Source organism: Sus scrofa, chromosome 13 (assembly GCF_054392235.1).
Source record: "Sus scrofa isolate SSC_HxYL_T2T_F1_AM1 chromosome 13, Sscrofa_HxYL_maternal_Yorkshire_Landrace_v2.0, whole genome shotgun sequence".
Taxonomy (NCBI): Eukaryota; Metazoa; Chordata; class Mammalia; order Artiodactyla; family Suidae; genus Sus; species Sus scrofa.
Genome location: NC_139395.1, coordinates 214,516,897 through 214,530,580, shown reverse-complemented (window position 1 = coordinate 214,530,580; position 13,684 = coordinate 214,516,897).

Here is a 13,684-nt window from a genome sequence, read left to right as displayed (position 1 = left end):
TCTAGCATGGCTGTGGCTGAGGTGTAGGCCGGCAGCTGCAGTTCCTATTTGACCCTGAGGCTGGGAACTTCTCTATGCCCAGTGTGTGCCTCCCCCCCATAAAAACAATTTAAAAAATTTTCATTTATCCTTAAACTGACTGATAGAATGTTAACATATATAGCCTATAAGGACGTTTTTTCCTCTGATGCCTATATTTGAAAGTAAATAGTCAGATATTGAATCCAAATCCAAATGGCCAGGTATATGGGGCAGGGTCCTTCAGAGAAACGGAACCAACAAGATCCATGTAGATCTATATAGAAAGAGTTTTGCTGTGAGAGATAGAGGCTTGGAACATCTGCTGCCTACGAGCTGGAGGCACAAGAAGTCTGGGGAGGTAGTTCCAAACCCAAAGGCCTGAGAACCAGGGGAACCGATGATCTGAGTCCTGGAGACCAAAGGCCTGAGAACGAGGAGTGCCGATGTCCCAGGGAACGAGAAGATGAATGTTTCAGCTCAAGCAGAGAGCAGGTTCACCCTTCCTCTACCCTCTGCCCTATAAAAGCCCTCAATGGACTGGAAGATGTGCATTGGAAGACAGCTGGGGTGATCTTTACTCAGGATACTGATTTGAATGTTAACTTCTCCCAGAAACATGCTCACAGATGCTCCCAGAAATATTGTTTTGCCAGCTCCATGGGCATCCCTTAGGCCAGTCAAGTTGACACATAAAATTAACCATCACACATGACATGCTGGTATTATTGATGTTGTAACACTTGCTAGATAGGATAAGATTAGGGAATGCTAGAACTGATACTGCAGTAGAGCTATTTGGGCCTCAAATGGCTTAAAAAGTTTTCTTAAATATCAAGGCCAAAGCCCAACCTTGATGCATTCTTTTTTTTTTTTTTTTTTTGTCTTTTTACTATTTCTTGGGCCACTGCTGTGGCATATGGAGGTTCCCAGGCTAGGGGTCTAATCGGAGCCAGATCCGAGACGCATCTGCAACCTACACCACAGCTCACGGCAATGCCGGATCCTTCACCCACTGAGCAAGGCCAGGGATCGAACCTTCAATCTCATGGTTCCTAGTCGGATTCGTTAACCACTGAGCCATGACGAGAACTCCCCTTGATGCATTCTTAACAGAGATACATGGCCTTAAATCAAGCTGGGCCTCGCTGGCTTCTTCATTAATACTCACGAATACTATTAGAAGCCATACAAGCCATTAGAAAATACAATGGAAAAAATATCACACTCGGAATTGTAGCAAAATATAAACTATCTAGGAATAAATTTTTTAAGACCCATTTAATGCTTATGGAAAAAAAAATAACCCTAGAAAAGCCTTAGTAAGGAACATTAAAAAATGACTCATGAATAGAGAGCACAGCTTGTTACTGGATAAGAATACTCAATTTTATTCTATAGGTTAAAGATATCAATTCTTTAAAAATTAAATCAAAATTTTTTTCCACCCCCCTGCCCCAGAAACTTGAAAATTAATACTAATATTTATCTGGAAAATAAGTGTCTAAGCATAGTCATGATTTTTTTTTAAAATGGGATTTGAGGAGCATATTTAGAGAAGACCGTTTTCACTACATATTGAAATGTTTTATAGCATCGCCTACAATATCTAAATAGCTGGAACTGGAATAAAAACAGATGTATCAGTTGAATAAATATTTCAGAAATAGTTGAGAATTTATGGGGAGCACAAATATACAAACCCCTAAATATACTAAGGTGACATTTTATCAACAAATTATAGATAATCCGGTAAATTGCATTTGAACAGAAATTTACTACCAACTTGAATACAAATCTGCCACTCTCAAATATCGAACAAATTTCAGATGAACCAAAGATTTAATCAAAAGCCATTTTATTTAAATCTATCTTTCTATCTATTTATCTATCTATCATCTATCTATTCTTAGAAAGGAAGAGAAATTTGTAAACATGATACAATAATCAGAGGTAAAATGTTGGGAAAAATTAATGAATTTAACTGCTTAAAATTTGAAAATTTTTGCATGTAAAATGTAGTATAAGTAAAACCGAAAGACAAGTGGTGTGCTATCAAAAGCATTTTCAAACATACAGGGCAGTTCCTTTAGTGGTTCAGTGACTAACAAACCTGACTGGGATCCATGAGCATACAGGTTCGATCCCTGGCCTTGCTCGTTGGGTTAAGGACCCAGCGTTGCTGCAAGCTGTGGTGTAGGTCACAGACATGGCTTGGATCCCTCACTGCTGTGGCATAGGCCAGCAGCTATAGCTCTGTTTCGACCTCTAGCCTGGGAACTTCCATATGCCATGGTGCAGCCCCCAAAAGCAAAAAACGAAACAAACAAACAAAAAACCACACAGGACAGAAGGAAAATTTCATTGCTAGGTAAAATATTTAAAAATCAAATTAAAAAAAAAAAAACACAAGCAATCCACAGAAAAAAATAAAATGATAAATGACCAGTAAACAAAATCTATTCAACATTGCTCAACATTGCTCAACATTTTTATGTTTTTTTCATTGATCAGATGGTTAAGGACAAAAGCAAATTTGAAATTGCCCAGTGATGGCGCTTGTGGACACATTAGCTTGATGGAAGTACAACGGGGCTTCCTCTCTGCAGGGCAACAATGAACATTCCTTTAGGAATTTAGCAATGTATCCTGCATCCATGCCCTGCTGGCTACATAAAGTGGTATGTTGAAAGATGCTCATTATAGCATTTTTTTAAAGATAGCAAACAGTCGAAACATCTTAAGTGGCCACAGATGGCAGTTTGTTTAAATAAATCACAGTAAATCCAGACAGTGAGATAGACTAGCTGTCCTGGCGTTGGAGAGATAGTTCAACTACTGCTGTTAAGTGGAGTGTAGCATACATATACTATATAATCTCATAGGTGGAAGGGTCCAAAAATCTATTTTTGGTGATTACTTCTGGGACTTGGAGCTGGGGCCTGGAGTGGGATAGAGAAATGGTTTTATTTTGTATCAGTCAGGTTTCAATTGCAGGTGTGAGAGTGACTAGTTGTGTTCACCAGAAATTGAGGTAATACTTATTTCTTAATAAATGCTGGAGATGGTCTGGAGATAACAGAACCCTCCTACAGTGTTAGTGGAATTATAAATTGGTGCAGTCACTATGAAGAACCGCATAGAGATTCCGTAAAAAAACTAAAAAGCGAGCTACCAAATATATGATCCAGCAATCCCACCTGTACCCATATGTCTGGAGAAAACTCTAATTCAAAAAGATACATGCACCTCAGTATTCATTGCAGCACTATTTACCATAGTCAAGACATGGAAACAAGGTAAATGTCCATTGACAGAGGAGTGGATAAAGATGTGGTACAAATATACAATGGAATATTACTCAGTCATGAAAAGAATGAAATAATGCCATTTGCAGCAACTTGGACGTTCCAATAAGTTATCACACCAGGTGAAGTAAGAAAGAGAAAGAAATACTGTATGATATCACTTATATATGAAATCTAAAATATGACACAAATGGAGTTTCCATTGTGTCTCATCAGGTTAGGAACCAGCTAGTATCCATAAGGGTGCAGGTTCAACCCCTGGCCTCACTCAGTAGGTTAAAGATCCAGTGTTGCTGTGAACTGTGCTGTAGGTCACAGATGTGGCTTGGATTTGGTGTCACTGTGGCTGAGGTGCAGGCCAACAGCTGCAGCTCCATTTTGACTCCTAGTCTGGGAACTTACATATGCCACAAGTGCAGCCCTAAAAAGCAAAAAACAAAAATGTGACACAAATGAATTTTTTACAAAACAGAAAGAGACTAAGAGACATAGAAAACAAACTTCTGGTTTACCAAAGGGAAGAGGGGATAGAAGACGGATAAATTAGGGGTTTGGGATTAGCAGATACAAACTGCTATGCATGATATAGATAAACAACAAAGACCTGCAGTTTAGCACAGGGACCTATCTTCAATATCCTATAATAAAGCATAATAGAAAAAATATGAAAAGGAATATATATGTGTATATATATGTGTGTGTGTGTGTGTGTGTATGTATGTATAAATGAATCACTTTGCTGTACACCAGGAACTAATACACTATAAATCAAGTATACGTCAATAAAAAATTAAAATGTTACTTAGTCTATAACTCAGTGTGTTCCTTAAAAAGTTTGTGTTCTGTAAAATTAATAACAGAATATATGTGAATCACTCAAAACTTATGTAATTTTGCATCCAAAACACCAGTAAACATAATAATTAGAACCTCAGAGGGCACTTGGACAAGTGACCAAATGTGGCCGAAGTTAGCTTTGGGGATGTTTAAAATGAATAAAGACAAATGAAAGTAAATGCTGGCTTTGGGGCTGGGAAAATGCTGTTGGAAGCTCTGAGACTGGGAGAAAGAGAAACCTATTCTGCGCAAAGCTCTGTAAGTCTGGGGGCGTCTCCTCTCTGGGAGGGAGCTACTGGTGCAGTCCATCCTGTTTTACTTTCTTAGGATAAAGTTGAGAGGCATTCTCTGGTGAAGCTGAAGATTTTCCCTTTCTTGCTCCTCCGGCTAAGAAAAAACTGTATGAATCAAGACAATTGTTATGTTATCATGACGTCATCCCCAGACTCCCCATCCTAGATGAGCTATTTTGGAATCTTAGAAAGTTGCCCTGTGGCAGAACAGATTGCACAGGGAATGAGAGGCTTACAGAATTGTCAAAAGGCTAGAGGAGAGGACTCGAAGATGGTCACCTGGAGGCTTCCAACAACAAGTGGCCCTCAAGGGGGCCACTACCTGGAGTGGGAAGGACTAGGACGCCACCAGCCAAACTGCTGAGTTAAAATATGCACTGTAAGTGCATCTGAAAAATAAGGAGCTGTACATGAATATATGGTGATAGCAATGGTCAGCTCTAGGTGAAATGATACATATATCCAATGGAATATTACTCGGCCATAAAAAAGAATGAAATAATGTCATATTATAATAGTTATGTAGGTATTCACTCTATAATACTTATAACTATTATGTATCCATGATAAGGTTCATAACTAAACAAACCAATCAGGCAAAAAATAGACTCGTAGAATCTATCTATAGCTACTCCTGCTCTAACTAGCCCTTAAAACGCAGGAGGTTGGTGACTGAGCACTGGCAGGATGAGGCATGGAGGGTGAGTCCAGCCCCACCACAGGCTGACTTTTTCTGGCCATGGTGATGAGCCTAGAGCCCCGTCAGATCACCTTTTTACTCTTCATCACCGCACCTGCATCCGTAGCGTTCCAAGCAGCGGGAATTCGGCCTCCACCATGCCTCTGCTTCCCTTTATTTTTTGAAAATCTTGCATGTTTACTTCTCATCCAAAGGAGCTTAGTTTGACTCTTTAATCAAGAAAACTGAGCATGATGATTCTTAGATTCCTGATGTCTGCAGTTTAAGGATGCACATCAGAAAGCGACTTTAGTGGAGGCTGTTGGAATGGGTTCCTTTTGTTCACTGCAACCTCACACTCTTATGGGCTTTTTTTCTCTTTTATGATTTTTATAAATGGTGCATAATTTACAGACATTGAAGTGCACAGTTTGACGTGTTTTGATAAATGTATACACTTGTATAGTTACATCAGTCAGAAATAGAACATATCCATGATCTCAGAAAGTTCCTTTGTGCCACCTCTAGGGACGCTGTTCTGATTTCTAACCTGATAACTTTTTTTTTTTTTTTTTTTTAATAGGACCTTACAGTTCCCCGCTCCCCCCTTTTTCTTTTTAGGGGCACGCCTGCAACATATGGAAGTTCCCAGGTTAAGGGTAGAATCGGAGCTGCAGCTGTCAGCCACAGCAATGCCAGATCCAAGCCACATCTGCGACCTATGCCAAAGATAGCGGCAATACCAGATACTTAGTTCACTGAGTAAGGCCAGGGATCAAACCTGCATCCTCATGTTTACGCATAGGGTTCTTAACCCACTGAGCCACAATGGTAACTCCCTAACTTGGTGACTTAATTTTGCCTGTTTTCTACCCTAAAGAAAAAGCTCCACTAAAGTAATTTGTAAAAGAATGTTGATAACAGCCCCAAACTGGAAATATCCTAAGTGTTTCTCAACAGGAGAATAAGTAATCAAACTATTATTTTATTCGTACAGTGAAATGCCATTCATTAATAAAAATGAAAAAACTACTCATATACACAACATGGATGAGGCTCAAACCTAAATTAATTTTCTAATTATTAATAGAAGTTTTAGGAGTCCCTGTTGTGGCTCAGGGGAAACAAATCTGACTAGTGTCCGTGAGGATGCAGGTTTGATCCCTGGCCTCGCTCAGTGGGTTAAGGATCCAGCATTGCTGTGAGCTGTGGGGTAGGTCGCAGACACTGCTCGGATCTGGCATGGCCGTGACTGAGGCTGTCTGTGGCTGTGGCCGGTAGCTACAGCTCTGATTCTAACTTAAGCCTGGGAACCTCCATATGCCATGGGTGTGGCCCTAAAAGACCAAAAAAAAAAAAAAAAAAAAAAGTTTCAGTACCTTTTTTGTCTTTTTAGGGCCACACCCGCAGCACATGGAAGATCCTAGGCTCAGGGTCTAATTAGAGCTGTAGCCACTGGCCTACACCACAGCCACAGCAATGGGGATCCGAGTCGAATCTGCATCTTACACCACATCTCATAGCAATGCCGGATTCTTAACCTACTGAGTGTGGCCAGGGATCAAACCCCCGTCCTCATGGATACTAATCATATTCCTTACTGCTGAGCCACAACGGGAACCCCTCAGTACATTTTAAGGCTGGGGCAAGTTTCGCTTTTGTTTTACACATCTCTGTAGTGGTTAAATTATTATAACAATCACATATTAATATTAAAAATTTAAATATAAAATGCAATAAACCTTGTAATTAAGGTTAGTAGGTAAGCAGTAATTTTATATTATAAAATTAAATATTTTAATTATTTTTGATTTATAATTCAAATATAAAATATATTATTTATATTTTAAATATAAAATTAAGTAATGGAAGTGAATTTGAAAGTGAAGGAGATCAAAACATATCCACCTGAAATATGCTGCTTTGGGATATTGATTAGTCTGAACTGTAAATAACTGAGCAACAGCTCTCCACTCTCACCCTTTCTGCCTAAAATCAAGACAGAAATTTCCCACGAGAAAGATATCTCTTGATACCAGAAAGAAGAGAACATTCTTATCCTGGGAGATGGGGGTAGGGTTTGATGCCAAGATGAATGGACTCATCAGAAGCACAAACCTTACTAAAATAACCATCATTGTCCATTAGTTTCCCTCATGTATTTCCTATCCACTTTCCTGCAGTGGATCACACCTAAAAACTCAAATCCCTTTCCTTTGTCTTGTCACTTCTCCACAAATTTATCATCTTTTGTTAAGGCCGTATGTAAGCTCCTGAGTCTTGCCAGTTCTTTGGAGTTTTCACTTTCCACCTATGAAGCCCTCTGTGTCCCATAAAACATGTTAACATCGGAGTTCCTTTGTGGCTCAGTGGACTAAGAATCCAGTGTTGTAACTGCAGCAGTTGGGTCATTACTGTGGCGCAAGTTCAATCCCTGGCCCGGGAACTTCCACATACCACAGATGCAGCCAAAAAGAAAAAAAGAAGATATTCATATCATATGAACCTTGTGCACTTTACTTACATGACTCTATCCGTTGTTAGTTTGAGTACCCCAATAAAAAGATCTAAGAGGGTAGAAGAAAAGATTTCTCCTATAAAAACAAAGAACCAAGTCACTAATTGTTCTTCTAGGTGACTTAGAGAGTGAGGACCATATACAGAATAGGTTACTCATTTAGTCACTGAACAAACTCAAATTTCAACTTCAGAATAAATAAAAATTAATTTTTATTTGACTTACTATATCATTTGGGATGCATTTGGAGAAATAGGAAACATACTAACAGAGTTTTAAATCAAAAGGACACTTATTTACATTGCAAAAACTGCAAGTAGGTGCTGGTCCCAGGCACAGCAATGACTTCAACTCCTAAACTTTTCTTTCTCTTTCATTTGAGCAATGCCCCCCAACACACTCCTGTTCACAAGACGGCTGCTGCTGCTCCAACCACTGTGTCCTCACACATCTGTGTGCAGCCAGCAGGAGGAGCTGGTGCCAAAGGGCTTTCTTTTCTGCATGTCCTATTTGTCAGGGAGGAAAAAGTCTTTTCTGTAAATCCAGAAGAGATTTCTTACATCTCTTTGGTCAGAGTAAGGTCAAATGGCAACCACTAATCACTGGCTAAATCAATTGGGATTGTCACCATTCAGTTATACCAACTAAATCATCCAGATTAACACATTGCTGCCTGAACAAAATCAGACTCTATAGACTAGGAAGACATTTCCAATGTTTGTGTAGATCAATAATTACAGGTTGTTTCAATAATGCCCTGTGCAATCAATGCTTAGGGTGTGGACATTTTATCCTGAGGTAAAGAAGGGAAAAAAGGTAAGTTCTGGCTTAAATCACACCAGCTTTGCATCTTTGAGCAAGTGACTAATTTCTTGAGGGTCAATTTTCTTATCTGTAAAGTGGGAATAATAATAATCCCTGACTTGTAGGAGCTGGGAAGGAATAACAGAAATAGTGCAATGGAAAACCCTGGGCATAGTGTCTGGCATGTGATCTGTGCTTAATAAACAACAGGTGGCAGAAAGAGGAGACTGGGCTTAAACCACAGCTTGTGTCAACAAGTCAGTTTGTACATTCCTATAGATGTTCCCTTTAGAGACGTAGAGAGTATGTACTTGAAGTCGTCATGGGGTTGCTGTGAGGAGTAAATGAGGTTCAGGTAAGCCCATGGTTGATGCCCAGTGAGTTCTACTTGGGGAATCAGGAGTCCAGTTGGGAATCAGGCGACTAACCTTGTCTGACAGGTGAATGTGGTAATGACAATGCCTAGAATGGGCACGCCCCCTTATGCAAATGGGTGGGTCTGCGCTTACCTGTCTGTGTGCTGTTCCGTGAGCATTTTTAGGAAATGGGTGAAGGTCTGGCCTTGCAGGCTGGGATCTGTGAAGGGAAGACTTAACCCAGAGGACTGCAGGTAGAGGATGAATCTGGGAAGCCTCCAAAGCCCCAGGTGCTTTCTTCACAAGATTTTGCAATTTTATTCTGGATTTTTGGATGTTTCCTTTTTTTGTTTTTAAAAATTATTATTATTATTTTTTACAGCTGCACCTGTGACATATCAAAGTGCCCAGGCTAGGGGTCAAATTGGAGATGCAGATGAGGCCTATGCCAGAGCCACAGCAACATGGGATCCAAGCTGCATCTGTGACCTACATTGCAGCTTGTGGCAATGCCAGATCCTTAACCCACTGAGATAAGCTAGGGATTGAACCCATGTCCTCAAGGAAACTATGTCTTGTCCTTAACCAGCTGAGTTAAGCCACAGTGGGAACTCCAGCTTTTTGCTTTTTTATGCTTTGGCCTCTGACATCACTAAGCAGGCAAATCCTTAGTAAACTGTACAAGGACTTGGACCTTTGTGATTTTATGCTACAGCTTTATCCATTAGGAAATACGCTGATAAATGAAAGTGGTTCTGTGCCTTTGCCCACTGCTTCTCAGTATGCAAAAGCTCTTCACCGACACTGGAACACTTGATCCCATACAAAAAAGTAGGGTCTTTTTCTCCCTTTCTAAAAATGGAGAAAATACTACCTCATAGAGGTTAAACAATTTAGTCAAAATTATCTATGTAGTATTTTATTAGGAGTTGGAATTAAAAATCTGATCTTAGGGAGTTCCCGTCATGGCTCAGCGGAAACAATCCAGCTAGGAACCATGAGGTTGTGGGTTCTATCCCTGGCCTTGCTCAGTGGGTTAAGGATCCGGCGTTGCCGTGAGCTGTGGTGTAGGTCTCAGATACGGCTCAGATCTGGTGTTGCTGTGGCTGTGGTGTGGGCTGGCAGCTACAGCTCCAATTGGACCCCTAGCCTGGGAACCTCCATATGCCATGGGTGCAGCTCGGAAAAAAAAAAAAAAAAGACCAAAACTAAAAATCAAAATCTGATCTGATGGCCCTAATATCCTTGGGAGGCAGAGCTTTGACTCTTACAAACCAGGAACATCCTTTTTCTTTCTTTTTTTTTTTTTGTTTTTGTTTTCTTTTAGGTTTCTATAAATTCATAATTTTTCTCTGTTATACATAACCACAGAATGAAAATAAATGCCATCTGACCTGCTAGGTCACACAGGGAACTCTACTCAATATTCTGTATTAACCTGTAAGGGAAAAGAATCTGAAAAAAATGGATATGTCTATGTATAACTGAATCACTTTATTGTACAGCAGAACATTGTAAGTCAACTCTGCTTCAATAAAACTTAAAAAAGAAAAGAAAGAAAACCCCATCCACATCACAGCGTTATCTTGGCTCCCAATATAGAGGGAAAAATATGTGCACATCTTTCAACAGTGTAACCCATCATTGGATGGCGTGGAGACTTTCCCATGTAGGAGATTCTGAAGCCTGAGAGTTAAACGCCAAAGTTGACTCTTACCACCTTTGTGAATCAAATGGATATTTAGTTTCACAATTAATAAATGGCAGAGGGATTAAACTTTGATTTCTATTTGTTTTGTATTTACGTCCTCCAGAATCTCCTAAGGATGACTCTAGGCTATGTTTTTGGGAATCTGGGGAACCACACACCACCTGTTTCTCAAGACCCCATTTAGTGGAGGCTGCTGAGATGCAGGTCTAAACACAGCCCCCCATCATCTGAGGCCTGCCCTCTGGGGATGTGGTCCCTCTTTTTAGTCGGAGTTGGTAGATGGCATACAATGCCTAATGCCCCCACAAATTGCTTAGCGTGTGCTACTCAACTAGAGGTAGCTGGACTTAGAGTCACCTTCCCAAGGCAGCCCTTTAGTCCCCATCCGGCTCAGACCCTGGGTCCTCACCCGGTACCTCACATAGCGTCTGCCTCCAGGCTCACGGCCCTGCAACATCTAGGATAAAGGTCAACGATGACTCCCTCTTTGTGGCCCACATGGGCTCTTGTGTGCTGATGGCACTGTCCCTATAACCACTCATGGTGAGTCCTTGGGCATCTGTCTGGCACAGTTGACTGGGCACCCTGGGGACCCGACAGTGTGTTCTGTTCACTGTGGATCCCCAGTACCCTGGGTCAGGGCCTGGCACCCAGCTGGCTCCCAGTGCTCATTGAAAAGATGCAGGAACCACTGTGGCAGCCAGAACTGCCTCTCACAGTCTGGCTGATGCCTCACCCAACAGGTATACCCCAGATGACTCATTTGGGTTTGCCCTTTTCCCTTCTCCTTTCACGGCTCTAAAAAATGGATCTTGGACAAATTCAGCACTCTAGTAAGAACTGGATTCCTGTTTTCCCCTTTTTATTGAAGATTCCTGGCCAAGAGGTGGGTGCCACCCAGATAACCTAGACTAGGCAGTTGCAGCGTCCCCACTGGGGGTTCCTGCCCAGGGGGTTTTCCCAGGCAGAGTCAGGGTTTACCGGAAAGTTGTTCTTTCTCTTAGTCCACGAGGAAGTCTTGTAAAGAGAGAAAATCCTGCCGGCAGAGCCCTGACACAGAAACGATCCCCAGTGGAGGGCCTGATCCTCCGGGGAAAACAGAATCAGTCATCCTGAGTGATGGTTCAGGAATAACAGATCTGATCAGTTGCACGTGTTACTGAAAGCCTGCGAAGTTCCTCTCCTGGAGGACACAGTGTCTGCTGAGAGGAAGACAGAGATTGCAACCCTATGTCCTGTGATATGTAGAAAAAAAATCTGAGAGAGAATGGATATGTGTATATGAATGATTGGGTCACTTTGTTGTATAGCAGAAATTGTCACAGCCTTGTAAATTAACTATACGTCAATTAAAAGTTTTAAAATTTTTTTAAAATTTAAAGAGTCTAAAAATTATACAAAATATAGTAGACGATGCTCCTTAATTCTGGTGCTTATGGCCCCAGGTCAGGGGACACAGTTTGGGGATGGATTCCAGGCTGGATTCCGGATTCTGGCTTCTGCCTCCACGGTGGGGCAGCCCAAGGACAGAGCCGCAGGTCTCTAGGTAATGCATGGGAACCTGGACCCGACCCTGGAGCATCCCCTGCAACCTCACACCACCCTCTGCTGCCTAATCTCCTCCCTCCTCCTGTGCACCCCGGCCCACGCAGCCTTCCACAGCTTACTAGAACCTCCTTTATCACACTCCAGTGAAAAACGTCTGTTCGTGTGCTTATTTCCCAAATTATTACAGCGTCTGTGCCATACAGCGTCTGTGCCAGGCATTGTTAGAAGTGTGTTACACGTATTAGCTCATTTCATCTTTACAATAACCCTGTGAGGCAGGGGTCACTGTGGTCCCCATGGAACCACTGGGGGCGAGTTCTCCGTGATTCACTCTTTTTGTCCTCAACCCAGAGTGACATTGCTTAGAGAAGCTCTGGGGACGCAGAGTTGAGTGACGGAGTGGATGAAGGAATGTGCTGTTTACTGGCGGTTTGCAGAACGAAATTCATCATGTCAACTCAGCACTTTCCTACTTTCTTCCTTCTCGGCCTCGCTTCTCTATCTTATCCCTCTGTTTTCCCAATCCTTCCTCCACCACCTCAAAGACAAAGATGTAAGCCAGCTGAAGTCAAGGATCCATTAAAAACAAAGTCTCTTAATTGGCTAAAGTTACATTTTTTTCTGTTTGCTCTCTGTGGTTTGTGAAAGAATGAGGTTGGTGTTATGGTCTGTTTGGAAAATGCCCTTTGAGAACAGGGACAGTTAATGACTGTTTCCCACTGAGTCCAGCAGACGGGTGCCAAGTACCCTGTGGGCATGGAGAAAATATTAATTGATGTTGATTTCCTTACTTATTTAAATATGCTAAATGGCCCCTGAGAAACTCCCAAAGCGTTAACATGTTACCCCAAATACATGACTTATCCAGGAAGTACTTTCCTGTTTACTGAGAGTTCAGTGTCTCTGTTTGGGAAGCCTATTGATTGTGTAAATTTGATGCTTTCACACAGGGAGAAGTGGAATAAGATTTGGTGATAAAAATAGTAGAAAATATTCCTGATTTCAACTAAGTCAACTTGAATACTAAGTTGCCTGTGCGTGAGAGGCCCCCGTGGGTCCATGCAGAGGGGAAAGTCCTAAAAAATTGTTAAAAGTTGAAATATGACAAGCTTGATGGTTTCCCCTTTTTTTTTCCTCTTCTAGAGCACCTCAGCATCAGCCAAAAAATTTCAACCGTTGGACATTTTTGCTGCTCGAATTGTTGGGAAATAATTTTATTTCAAACCCAAATCACAGAAAGTTTTTCATTTAAAGAAAATAGGAAGCAGTTTAGAGTTATCAGTGCCTTATACGTTGAGAGATTCCAGCATATATTAGGCAGATGAGTATGTAAAGTGGTATAAATAAGATTCCTCTTGTCATCACTTATGTAGATTGTGGTCCTGAGTCTCTCTGTGGGCTTCCGACAAGCCATCAACATCCATGAAGGACGATTTTCCTTCGCTGAATTTGTTAAGAAGTGGTCAGATGATTAATACCAAGGGCCGGTGTCAGTGTTGGGCTTTGTGTGTGGTTTGTGATCATGCAGGACAGGACAACAAAGGGATTTTGAAGATGTTGTTAGAGTTTCATGAACTTAGACAGTGAAATAACACAAAAAAATTTACAGTCC